Raw genomic sequence first — 11679 nt, 5'->3', positions numbered from 1 at the left:
GTTGCTACAAGAAAGGGTCACTAATGGTGAAAAGGTAGTAAAGGAAACTCATGATGAGAACAAAAGAAATGTTAATCATGATTCCATAGACTCTAATGTTGGATCGAAGAATCACCATATTCCAAAAATCGATATGAGGAAGTTTGATGGCAAGGATCCCGCCACATGGATATTACAGATGGAGCAATTCTTCGATCTCAATAATGTGCAAAACACACAAAAGGTACGTATGGCAACTGTATATTTGGAACCAAATCAGTTTGTATGGTATCAATGGCTTTGCTCTCGTAAACAATTTATCACTTGGGCAATTTTTACGGAAGAATTGATAGCACATTATGAGGATACAAAAAGCAACACTTTTTTTAGCCAATTGATAAGTCTCAAACAAAAGGGTTCAATAATGGAGCACATTGAGGAGTTCCAAAAATTGAACATAAGGGTAAAAGATATTCCAGAGGAGCATAGGATTGATGTGTTCATAGGGTCTTTAAAGGATAATATCCAACATGATGTTCGCCTTTGGGAACCTGATTCATTAGAGAAGGCATTCAGGTTAGCAAGAAAAATGGAAAGCAAAATTATGGCAACCAGGAAGCATACCACTCACAACTATAAAGACGGAAGTGTTGTTGCCCCTAGTCTTCCACAACCTATAAGGTTGACACCACAACAATTGGAAGAAAAAAGAGCAAAAGGGCTTTGTTACAGTTGTGATAGCAAATACACTAAAGGTCATAAGTGTGCTGAGAAGAAATTATTCTACATAGATTGTGAAGAGGAAGAAGAAAAGGAGCAAGAAAGGTCAAAAGAAGAGGATATACTCCAGGAACAAAGCCTAGATGAAGAACAAATAAATCCGACCATATCTTGTAATGCATTGGCGGGAATTACCACTCCTCAAACCATCAAGATAGAAGGACAAATCAAGAAGAAAAAGGTAATAGTGTTGATTGATTCAGGAAGCACCCACAATTTTATTCATTGTAGGGTAGCAAAAGAATTGAATTGCTTCCTATATCCAGCACCAGAGTGTCAAGTGATGATTGCAAATGGAGGAACAATAAATTGCTCTGGAAAGTGCCATAATATCAAGCTATCCATGGGAGAATATGTATTGACTAGCCCAATGCTTTCCATTCCAATGGGAGGTGCTGATGTTGTACTAGGAGTCCAATGGCTACAATCCTTGGGTACAATAGCTTTTAATTTTCAAGAACTTTTCATCAAATTTTCTTCGGAAGGAAAGGAAGTTGAATTAAGGGGTATTGCAGGGAAACCAGGAAAGATAATCAGCTCTAATGGTATGACAAAGCTTCTAAAAAAGGAGCAAAGAGGTGTAATTGCACAATTATGTTCGCTAGATGTTTCCACATTGGAATCATCTATTTCTCCAGATCTCCAAAAAGTCTTGGACAATCATTCCAAGGTATTTGAGACTCCCAAAGGTCTCCCACCTATGCGTGATCATGATCATGCTATTCATCTGATTCCAGGAAGTGTTCCTCCAAACATCAGGCCGTACAGATATCCCTATGTCCAAAAAAGTGAAATTGAACGTATGGTTGCAGAAATGCTAGAGGCTGGTATAATTCAACCGAGTCAAAGTTCTTTCTCAGCTCCAGTAGTATTGGTGCACAAGAAGGATGGATCATGGCGCATGTGTCCAGATTATAGGGAGCTCAACAAGCTCACTATTAAAGATAAGTTCCCCATTCCTGTCATTGATGAATTACTGGATGAATTGCATGGATCAATTTACTTCACCAAGTTGGATCTTCGTTCGGGATATCATCAAATCAGAATGAAGATTGAAGACATTCCAAAACGGCATTTAGAACTCATGAGGGTCATTATGAATTTTTGGTCATGCCTTTTGGCCTTACCAATGCACCTTCAACATTTCAAGGTTTGATGAATTCAATTTTCAAACCATTCCTTAGAAAATTTGTGTTAGTATTTTTTGATGATATACTAATCTACAGCAAGTCTTGGAAGGATCATGTTGAACATGTTGACAGGTGCTACAACTATTGGAGGAGAAACAATTATATGCAAAAAGATCCAAATGTTTCTTTGGAGTCCAGGAGGTGGAATATTTGGGTCATATTGTATCTCATGAAGGAGTTAAGGTAGACCCTAGCAAAATTAAAGCCATTAAGGAATGGAAAATCCCCACATCCATAAAGCATCTGCGAGGATTTCTTGGGTTGACAGGGTATTATCGCAAGTTTGTTAAGAATTATGGGAGAATAGCAGCACCTCTAACAACATTATTGAAGAAAGATTCATTTTCATGGACTCCGGAAGCAACAAAGGCCTTTGAACATCTTAAAGAGGCAATGTGCCAAGCACCGGTCTTAGCTACACCGGACTTCACAAAAACCTTTATTGTGGAATGTGATGCTTCAGGAAATGGAATTGGTGCTGTTCTAATGCAAGATGAAAGACCCATTGCTTTTGAAAGTCGTCCAATCAAGGGAAAGTTTTTAAGCAAAGCTATTTATGAGAAGGAAATGTTGGCAATACTCCATGCACTTAAGAAATGGCGACCCTACCTAATGGGAAGACACTTCAAGGTAAAAACGGATCATGATAGCCTTAAATACTTTTTAGAACAAAGATTATCCTCTGAAGAGCAACAAAAGTGGGTCACAAAGATGTTGGGTTATGACTTTGAAATCATCTACAAAAAAGGGAAGCAAAATGTGGTGGCAGATGCACTCTCAAGAAAGGATGAGGATGTGGAAGCATTGTTGTGTGCCATTTCTATTATCCAACCAGATTGGATAAACGAAGCAAGGGAGGAATGGAAGAATGACGAAGAAGTGTGGGCACTTATTCGAAAGCTACAACAAGATTCCAGTACTTCTGATACATTTAGCTGGCAAAATGATTCGTTATGGTACAAAGATCGCTTATACCTCTGTAAGAATTCCCAGCTAAAACAAAAGATTCTTATGGAATTGCACACTTCTCCCTTAGGAGGGCACTCAGGATTTTTAAAAACTTACCACAGGGTTAAGAAGGAATTTTTTTGGGATGGCCTTAAATCAGATATTCAAAAGTTTGTGGCGGAATGTTTGGTTTGCCAACAAAATAAAGTTGAAACAATTAAGACACCGGGTCTATTACAACCTTTATCCATTCCAAGCCAACGTTGGGAGGAGGTTTCAATGGATTTTATCACAGGTTTACCCAAGTCTGAGGGAAAGAGTGTCATCATGGTGGTAGTTGACAGACTTACCAAGTATGCACACTTTTGTGCATTATCACATCCATTTAAAGCCAGTACAGTTTCTACTGCATTTATGGAAACAGTTCAAAAGCTACATGGAAACCCAAAGATTATTGTAAGTGACAGAGATCCCATTTTCACTGGAAATTTTTGGACAGAATTATTTTCTTGTCTTGGTACTCAGTTAGCTCATAGCTCATCTTATCATCCTCAATCTGATGGGCAAACTGAGATAGTAAACAAATGTTTGGAAGGATATCTTCGTTGCTTTGTATCTGATAAACAGACACAATGGGTCAAATGGTTGCCTCTGGCTGAATGGTGGTATAACACTTCCTTCCATACAGCAACAAAAATGACCCCATTTATGGCACTTTATGGGTATCAACCACCATCCATCACATCATATTTAAGAGAAAATTCTAAGGTTCAGGCAATGGAACATCACATCGAACATCAACAACAAGTCCTCCAACTCTTAAAGGATAACCTCGTGTTGGCACAAAATAGAATGAAACAACAGGTAGATCAACATCGCAGTGAAAGAAGTTTTGATGTAGGTGATTGGGTATTCCTACGGCTACAACCATATAAGCAAATGTCCCTAAAGCAAGCTAAGAAGGATAATAAATTATCACCAAAGTATTATGGTCCGTACAAGGTGTTGCAAAAGATTGGTTAAACATACATTGGAGCAGCACAAAATATATGAAAGATAAATCAGTGAGTACATTTTTATTAACAATAGATATACATTTATAGTACACATATGTGACTCTTGGGATTCAGATCCCAAGGTCTCTTGGACTGCTTTGTCCATTCAACTTCCACGCTAACCCATTAGGATTAGGTGTCCAACATTCCCCCCCTTAATCCGAAGGGTTATGTATGAGTCCAAGAAGAGAGCTGTAATACAAAATGTGCAAAAGATGCATGGCAGCACTAGGCTGAATGTGCTCTATGAAATGTTGGTATAAAAGGGCGGTGGTTTAAGGATGACCACCAACACTGGAACGCTTAGTGCAGTTCCCGGAACTCTTCCAAAACTGGCAAGAAACTGAAGTTTTCTGCTAGAGGAAGTGTTCTCAATCTGTGATGGTTTAAGGATGACCAACAACTCTGGAATGCTTAATGCAATTCTTGGAACTCTTCCAAATCTGGCAAGAAGCTGGTGTCTTCTGCTAGAGGAAGTGTTCTCAATCTGTGATGGTTTAAGGATGACCAACAACTCTACAATTCCTGGAATTCTTCCAAAACTGGCAAGAAGCTGGAGTCTTTTGCTAGAGGAAGTGTCCCAGATTGCCAACTGAAGGCATGTTCAGGCATCTTTGTCTCTGGCTACAACTCTGAAACTAGTGTGGCAGGTTGTGGCTCAGGCTCGCTTGATGTGACTTTGAAGCTTGTAGATGACCATCATTTCCCCCCCTGTCAGGTACAAGGTGAGAAGATGGAGAAAACTCAACTGCAAGACTGTTCAATACTCTGGAACAAGTTCTGACATGTGTTTGGAATATCTTCTTGGTTGTTGATGCCCATTGCCAAGAAGCGATCCATCCAAGATGAATCTTTGTTCTTGCAGGATGTTTGTTTTTGAAGCATCTGTGTGAAGAATGGCTGGTTTTATGACAGTGCTTACATGGATGAAGATCAAAACAGTGATCTTTCAAATGGCCAACTCGGTCACAGTGTTGGCATTTCACGATCTGTTGTTTTTGTTGTTGTTGTTGCTGTGGAAGAGGGGCAGAATCTGGAACAGCTGAAGCTGAACTGTCATGAGAAGCAGGTGAACTGTCATCAATGAATCCAGCACTCTGAAACTGAATGGGCTTTGAGTAGTCTGGAATATGAAAGGACAAGTCCTTGTCATATCCAAGACCAGTTCTGTGCTTGTTGTGGACAAGCTGTTCCCAAGGTCTGATGATGGTCTTGGGAAGTGCAGACTGAGTTTCTGCATCTGCATGTAAATCTGTTGTTGTATTAGGCACAAAATTTGCACCATTAGTGTCTTGCTGTTTATGGGAGTCTGTTTCAATTTTCTGAACAGAAACAGGTTCAGAATGATGACTCCACTGCTGTAATTCTTCTTGTTGTAGCTTTGTTTCAAGCTGCAAAAACTCAATATTCTCATGTGCAGTTTGCAGAGAGGTTTGGATGTCAAAGAGAGTTTCTTTGTTAACTTTGACCATCTCATCAACAGTGGAATGAATTAGGATATTCAATAACTTTAATGCATCTTCAAGTCTGGCCATTTTTCTTCAATGTCACTTAAAAAACACAACTGAGGCAACAGCAACAGAAAAATAATATTGTACTCTTACTACAAGATATTGTAAGGGCTTATCAAGTGGCAAAAATGTCACGAAAATGGTTGATGGAGCAGGACCTGAGTAAGCTGGATGTTACCAAGTTAAACTACAATAAACATTTCTCGTCAAGCTACAATAAACATTGGTACAATTGGGCACATGGTAAATCAACAGTCCACAGTTCGTTTCAAGAATGAACTGGAGCATAACATCACCAATGCAAGAAAAATATATAAATGTGAAGATGAGCGCTATCCTCAACTTCAAACTTCCGAGCATCTAGCTGCTATGGAAATCATGCAAAATCTCTACAAGAAACTGCAAAAAATGACTTCCAAAAATGTCTTCAAAAATGCTTCAAATTCACTTCACAATGCTGATCACTTCTCCACGAATCACTTCACTCAGAGGTTGTTTCAAATTGTTCCATAGACAACACCAAATCTGCTTCGAGGTGGCTTCAATACTGCTCTTCTTTTAATGGAAAAATCGGCGCATAAGCCTCACAAAGTGATAATATTTTCCAGTTGATCTCGCATCAACCAGCGCATTCTCTATACCCAAATCAACTCATCCCTTTCCAGGCACACACCAAATATGGAAGGTTAGAAACATTAAGAGAAGCTGTAACTTCAGATATTAAAATTAAAATTTATTTTGAGCTTGCACGCCACTAAAATTGAGAATCGAGCATCTTCCATCTTAAAGTCCATCAAAACCAGTTGTGATCATAGATTCTATGCATGTAGAGAAAAGCGTTATGTCCTGTCATGCCCCATTCATTACAGCATTCAGATTTATATGGAATGTGAATCATTCAGATTTCTTCTGCGCCTGATCTTTCTTCTGAGGTTCAATCTCGGCAACTTTTCCTTGACACTCATCTCTTTCCTTGAAGTATCTCTCGAAAGCACGCGGTAGGAATCTCGGAATGAGGAAATCCCACTTGTCTTGCAAATTTACCATGAGGATTCTTCTTTTTCCTTTGACTGTAAGTTGGAACGAAGCATTTTTATCTGTTTGCGTTGAATAAACTTCTATATGATGGCGTGGGGTCCTGGCAAGCTTTCCGCCATGAAAATAGAACAGAGTGAGGATTTAAGACAAACTTTGGTTCATCTCGGCCAAATTCCCGCTGTCATTAAGAACTGTTCCGCTCGACTTCTTGTGCACTGCGACCAAACTGTTGCTGCAGACAAAACTAGCGCTCCGCAATGGACCTCGAAAATCTACTTCTTGTTTACCATCCATCACACCATGATCGACACCCGAATCATGACCGACAGAACTTGCCAATGGTTCCCTCGATGGCAAGCAGGAATCCACCGCAATAACTTCAACAGAAGCGTCTCGGTAATTAACAGTGGTAATAGATGGACTCAACAATGTTCACTCTCAAGGACTTTGCAAATAAAAACATGATACATGGCGTTCCCCATGAGCGTCGGTAATCTGGAGGAAATTATCGACGAAAATCACGCAATTGTTTCGTCTTCCGTCGGCCCTGAGTATTATGTCAATATTCTGTCGTTTGTAGATAAAGATCAGTTTGAGCCTGGACCAAAATTGGTGCGGGAGCTTTTTCGAGTGGCTGATGATCTTTCCCCATCAATTGTCTTCATTGATGAAATTGATGCTGTAGGCACTAAAAGGTATGATGATCATTCTGGGGGTGAGCGAGAAATTCAGCGTACCATGTCGGAGCTGTTAAATCAACTGGATGGTTTTGATGCAAGAGAGCAGTGAGTTGAAAAACATGGTGGAGGAGGAGCAGACACAAAACTAGTGTGGGCTTGTTTGAAAGAAGGCACCGCAGGTCTTTGAGTGAGGATAGCCAACGGACTCAAAATTTAGCGGAGAAAATATCGAAAACCCTTCAGAAAAAGCCGTAGAGTATATCCCCGTCAAGAAGCGAAGAATGATGGAAGCTCAAAAAATTTTGCAGAGAAAGGGTAACGGCTCTCTGTCTGAAGATGCAGAACGTGCCAAGGAAGCGGAGTCAAAAAAATGCAGAGATCAACGAGAAAATTGCCAGTGAGAAGATCATCAATGCATTAGAGAACCAGACCGATGCATAAGGAGTACGCTCAGGGAAATCAAGGTAAAACGGATGCGCAGAGAATCATGAGGCGCAGTCAATCAATGATGCCCAGAGAATCAGTAATACTCTGGACGGATGCAGCGCTCAGGACAGAGGAGCGATAGACTCAGCAGTGGCAGCGCTATGTCAGGCATATGCGCAGAGAATATTGTGGACAGATGCGTTTATGCAGACAAAGGCATTATAAGGCAGCGTTTGAAAAGAATATGGCAGAGGGCCAGGACTGCCAGGCACATAACAGGCCACAGAAACACAAGTGGCTCTGATACCATGTTAAACACACATGGACAGCACAAAATATATGAAAGATAAATCAGTGAGTACATTTTTTTTTATTAACAATAGATATACATTTATAGTACACATATGTGACTCTTGGGATTCAGATCCCAAGGTCTCTTGGACTGCTTTGTCCATTCAACTTCCATGCTAACCCATTAGGATTAGGTGTCCAACAGATTGGTACTATGGCATACAAATTGGAGCTTCCTGCAGCTTCTCGATTGCACCCAGTCTTCCATGTTTCATGTTTAAATAAGGTTATAGGTGACAAGCTCCCAATTCAGACAATATTGCCAGAACTTGATGAGGAAGGAAAAATTATATTGGAACCGGAAGCAGTCACAGAAACAAGAACTCGACAGCTACGAAATCGATCAATTTCAGAGTATCTTATCAAGTGGAAGAACTTATCCGCTGAAGATTCCACATGGGAGGATGAGAATTTTATGCAGAAGTATCCAGAACTACTCAAGCGTTGAGGACAACACTTTTTTGAAGGAGAGGGGCATGTTGGGTCCCTATAATACTAGTGATTACCCCATTACTATTGTAGTTATACCCCTTATTTATATTGTTGTGCCCCTATTACCCCCATATTGTTATTTCTGTGCCCCATAGAATCCCTCTATTGTTATTTTTGTGGCTTTATATTATTATTGTTAGGTCGGTTGGATTATATTGTGACTCTTTAGAATCCTATATATAGAAAGGAGGTTTTGTCATTTGTATCATCCAAGAATTGTTCATTTATGTAATGTAAAGGAGGTTGCCGCCTCGAAGAGGCTGAATTCTAAGGCGTTGATCTATCTTTTCTATCTTTTCTTGAGCTGGTTTCATAACACAAAAAAGCTAACAGAAGCTAAAATAAATGGCGTGGAATCTAAGATAAAGGGCATGGAAGCTAAGATGGACAATTTGAAGATAGATTTGAAGACAGATTTGAAGAGAGACATGGAAGATTTGAAGACAAATTTGAAGACAGACATGGAAAATTTGAAGACAGATTTGACAAATTTTCTACAAGAAATACTTACTAATGGTGAAAAGGTAGACTCTAATGTGGGATCGAAGACCCACCATATTCCAAAAATCGATATGAGGAAGTTTGATGGCAAGGATCCCACAACATGGATATTACAGATGGAGCAATTTTTCGATCTCAATAATGTGGAAAACAGAGAAAAGGTATGTATTGCAACTTTATATTTGGAACCAAATCAGTTTGTATGGTATCAATGGTTTTTCTCTCGTAAACAAATTATCACTTGGGCAATTTTTACGGAAGAATTGACAGCACATTATGAGGATACAAAAAGCAACACTTTTTTTAGCCAATTGATAAGTCTCAAACAAAAGGGTTCAATAATGGAGCACAATGAGGAGTTCCAAAAATTGAACATAAGGGTAAAAAATATTCTAGAGGAGCATAGGATTGATGTGTTCATAGGGACTTTAAAGGATAATATCCAACATGATTTTCACCTTTGGGAACCTGATTCATTAGAGAAGGCATTCAGGTTAGCAAGAAAAATGGAAAGCAAAATTATGACAACCAGGAAGCATACCACTCACAACTATAAATATGGAAGTGTTGTTGCTCCTAGTTTTCCACAACCTATAAGGTTGACACCACAACAATTGGAATAAAAAAGAGAAAAAGGGCTTTGTTACAGTTGTGATAGCAAATACACTAAAGGTCATAAGTGTGTTGAGAAGAAATTATTCTACATAGATTGCGAAGAGGAAGAAGAAAAGGAGCAAGAAAGGTCAAAAGAAGAGAATATACTCCAGGAACAAAGCCTAGATAAAGAAGAAATGAATCCGACCATATCTTGTAATGCATTGGCAGGAATTACCAGTCCTCAAACCATCAAGATAGAAGGACAAATCAAGAAGAAAAAGGTAATAGTGTTGATTGATTCAAGAAGTACCCACAATTTTATTGATTGTAAGGTAGAAAAAGAATTGAATTTCTTCTTATATCTAGCACCAGAGTGTTAAGTGATGGTTGCAAATGGAGGAACAATAAATTTCTCTGGAAAGTGCCATAATATCAAGCTATCGATGGGAGAATATGTATTGACTAGCCCAATGCTTTCCATTCCAATGGGAGGTGTGGATGTTGTACTAGGAGTCCAATGGCTACAATCCTTGGGTACAATAACTTTTAATTTTCAAGAACTTTTCATGAAATTTTCTGTGGAAGGAAAGGAAGTTGAATTAAGGGGTATTGCAGGGAAACCGGGAAAGATAATCAGCTCTAACAGTATGACAAAGCTTCTAAAAAGGAACAAAGAGGTGTAATTGCACAATTATGTTCGCTAGATGTTTCCACATTGCAATCATCTATTTCTCCAGATCTCCAAAAAGTATTGGACAATCATTCCAAGGTATTTGAGACTCCCAAAGGTCTCCCACCTATTTGTGATCATGATCATGCTATTCATCTGATTCCAAGAAGTGTTCCTCCAAACATCGGGCCGTACAGATATCCCTATGGCCAAAAGAGTGAAATTGAACGTATGGTTGCAGAAATGCTAGAGGATAGTATAATTCAACCGAGTCAAAGTTCTTTCTCTGCTCCAGTAGTATTAGTGCACAAGAAGGATGGATCATGGTGCATGTGTCCGGATTATAGGGAGCTCAACAAGCTCACTATTAAATATAAGTTTCCCATTCCTGTCATTGATGAATTACTGGATGAATTGCATGGATCAATTTACTTCACCAAGCTGGATCTTCGTTCAGGATATCATCAAATCAAAATGAAGACTGAAGACATTTCGAAAACAACATTTAGAACTCATGAGGGTCATTATGAATTTTTGGTCATGCCTTTTGGCCTTACCAATGCACCTTCAACATTTCAAGGTTTGATGAATTCCATTTTCAAACCATTCCTTAGAAAATTTGTGTTAGTATTTTTTGATGATATACTAATCTACAACAAGTCTTGGAAGGATCATGTTGAACATGTTGACAGGGTGCTACAATTATTGGAGGAGAAACAATTATATGCAAAAAGATCCAAATGTTTCTTTGGAGTACAAGAGGTGGAATATCTGGGTCATATTGTATCTCATGAAGGAGTTAAGGTAGACCCTAGCAAAATTAAAGCCATTAAGGAATGGAAAATCCCCACATCCATAAAGCATCTGCGAGGATTTCTTGGGTTGACAGGGTATTATCGCAAGTTTGTTAAAAATTATGGGAGAATAGCAGCACCTCTAACAACATTATTGAAGAAAGATGCATTTTCATGGACTCCAGAAGCAACAAAGGCCTTCGAACATCTTAAAAAGGTAATGTGCCAAGCATCGGTCTTAGCTACACCGGAGTTCACAAAAACCTTTATTGTGGAATGTGATGCTTCAGGAAATGGAATTGGTGCTGTTTTAATGCAATATGAAAGACCCATTGCTTTTGAAAGTCGTCCAATCAAGGGAAAGTTTTTACACAGCTATTTATGAGAAGGAAATGTTGGCAATACTCCATGCACTTAATAAATGGCGACCCTACCTAATGGGAAGACACTTCAAGGTAAAAACGGATCATGATAGCCTTAAATACTTTTTAGAACAAAGATTATCATCTGAAGAGCAACAAAAGTGGGTCACAAAGATGTTGGGTTATGACTTTGAAATCATCTACAAAAAAGGGAAGAAAAATGTGGTGGCAGATGCACCCTCAAGAAAGGATGAGGACGTGGAAGCATTGTTGTGTGCCATTTCTATTATCCAACCAGATTAGAT

The 11679-nt window shown here is 39.1% G+C and overlaps 1 pseudogene; it reads left to right on the top strand.

The window, feature by feature from the left end:
• Nucleotides 1–6969: 6969 nt before the first annotated feature.
• Nucleotides 6970–7290, top strand: LOC149203075 (26S proteasome regulatory subunit 4 homolog A pseudogene; annotated as a pseudogene).
• The last annotated feature ends 4389 nt before the right edge of the window (nt 7291–11679 follow it).

This window comes from Pinus tabuliformis, chromosome 2_1, assembly GCF_031772625.1.
Source record: "Pinus tabuliformis cultivar Carrire ecotype Pingquan chromosome 2_1, CPIR1, whole genome shotgun sequence".
Taxonomy (NCBI): Eukaryota; Viridiplantae; Streptophyta; class Pinopsida; order Pinales; family Pinaceae; genus Pinus; species Pinus tabuliformis.
This window is presented reverse-complemented; position numbering and strand designations above follow the sequence as displayed.